The sequence below is a fragment of the Anastrepha ludens genome, unplaced genomic scaffold (genome assembly GCF_028408465.1).
Source record: "Anastrepha ludens isolate Willacy unplaced genomic scaffold, idAnaLude1.1 ptg000040l, whole genome shotgun sequence".
NCBI lineage: Eukaryota > Metazoa > Arthropoda > Insecta > Diptera > Tephritidae > Anastrepha > Anastrepha ludens.
Window position 1 is genome coordinate 15,001 of NW_026530058.1, and position 2,500 is coordinate 17,500.

Sequence of the window (2,500 nt, forward strand, 5' to 3'; positions counted from 1 at the left end):
GATTTAAGTCCTTCTTAAATGAGGCCATTTACCCATAGAGGGTGCCAGGCCCGTATAACGTTAATGATTACTAGAAAGATATTTCCAAAGAGTCGTGTTGCTTGATAGTGCAGCACTAAGTGGGTGGTAAACTCCATCTAAAACTAAATATAACCATGAGACCGATAGTAAACAAGTACCGTGAGGGAAAGTTGAAAAGAACTCTGAATAGAGAGTTAAATAGTACGTGAAACTGCTTAGAGGTTAAGCCCGATGAACCTGAATATCCATTATGAAAAATTCATCATTAAATAATTAAAAATAATGTGCATTTTTTTCATATAAGGACATTGTAATCTATTAACATAATAAAGTATTTATCAAAAGATCATTGGTGATATTAAGTTTATTTAAATTAATTTGCTTTTTAAGCATATTAACATAGAATAAATACTAATGATTTGATAAAGTGTTGATAGATTTTATTATATATAATGCTAAAATTCATTTTTTGAATTTTACAAAAAATTTAATATCTATGATATTAATATTTATTTGTATGCATTTATATGATTAACAATGCGAAAGATTCAGGATACCTTCGGGACCCGTCTTGAAACACGGACCAAGGAGTCTAACATATGTGCAAGTCATTGAGTTATATTAAACTTAATGGCATAATTAACTTAACTTAAAAATATAATGGGATTAATTTTTAGTCTATTTTCTTAAATAGTCAATTAATTCAATCCCGGGGCGTTCCATATAGTTATGTATAATGATAATTTATTATTATTTATACCTCTAACTGGAGCGTACCTTGAGCATATATGCTGTGACCCGAAAGATGGTGAACTATACTTGATCAGGTTGTAGTCAGGGGAAACCCTGATGGAAGACCGAAACAGTTCTGACGTGCAAATCGATTGTCAGAATTGAGTATAGGGGCGAAAGACCAATCGAACCATCTAGTAGCTGGTTCCCTCCGAAGTTTCCCTCAGGATAGCTGGTGCATTTAAAAATTATATAAAATAATCTTATCTGGTAAAGCGAATGATTAGAGGCCTTAGGGTCGAAACGATTTTAACCTATTCTCAAACTTTAAATGGGTAAGAACCTCACCTTTCTTGATATGAAGGTTGAGGTTATGATATAATGTGCCCAGTGGGCCACTTTTGGTAAGCAGAACTGGCGCTGTGGGATGAACCAAACGTAATGTTACGGTGCCTAAATTAACAACTCATGCAGATACCATGAAAGGCGTTGGTTGCTTAAAACAGCAGGACGGTGGACATGGAAGTCGTAATCCGCTAAGGAGTGTGTAACAACTCACCTGCCGAAGCAACTAGCCCTTAAAATGGATGGCGCTTAAGTTGTATACCTATACATTACCGCTAAAGTAGATGATTTATAAAACAATTTCGATTGATTTATAAATTTTGAAACTTTAGTGAGTAGGAGGGTACAATAGTGTGCTTAGAAGTGTTTGGCGTAAGCCTGCATGGAGCCGCTATTGGTACAGATCTTGGTGGTAGTAGCAAATAATCGAATGAGACCTTGGAGGACTGAAGTGGAGAAGGGTTTCGTGTGAACAGTGGTTGATCACGAGTTAGTCGGTCCTAAGTTCAAGGCGAAAGCCGAAAATTTTCAAGTTTTTAATAAAAAAAAATATTAATAAAATTTATATATATATATTAAAAAATAATTAAATACTTGAATTATTTTGAACGAAAGGGAATACGGTTCCAATTCCGTAACCTGTTGAGTATCCGTTTGTTATTAAAAATGGGCCTTGTGCTCATCCTGGCAACAGGAACGACCATAAAGAAGCCGTCGAGAGATATCGGAAGAGTTTTCTTTTCTGTTTTATAGTCGTACTACCATGGAAGTCTTTCGAAGAGAGATATGGTAGATGGACTAGAAGAGCATGACATTTACTGTTGTGTCGATATTTTCTCCTCGGACCTTGAAAATTTATGGTGGGGTCACGCAAACTTCTCAACAGGCCGTACCAATATCCGCAGCTGGTCTCCAAGGTGAAGAGTCTCTAGTCGATAGAATAATGTAGGTAAGGGAAGTCGGCAAATTAGATCCGTAACTTCGGGATAAGGATTGGCTCTGAAGATTGAGATAGTCGGGCTTGATTGGGAAGCAATACCATGGTTTATGTACTCGTTCTGGGTAAATAGAGAATTACGATTCTTGTTCCCCGGATAGTAGTTACGTAGCCAATTGTGGAACTTTCTTGCTAAAATTTTTAAGGAATTATATCATTCGATATATATTCTTTTTAAATTATAACGATTATCAATTAACAATCAATTCAGAACTGGCACGGACTTGGGGAATCCGACTGTCTAATTAAAACAAAGCATTGTGATGGCCCTAACGGGTGTTGACACAATGTGATTTCTGCCCAGTGCTCTGAATGTCAAAGTGAAGAAATTCAAGTAAGCGCGGGTAAACGGCGGGAGTAACTATGACTCTCTTAAGGTAGCCAAATGCCTCGTCATCTAATTAG

The 2,500-nt window shown here is 36.3% G+C and overlaps 1 pseudogene; it reads left to right on the plus strand.

The window, feature by feature from the left end:
* LOC128871188 (large subunit ribosomal RNA) overlaps positions 1–2,500 on the plus strand; it is a 5,035-nt pseudogene that overhangs the window by 190 nt on the left and 2,345 nt on the right.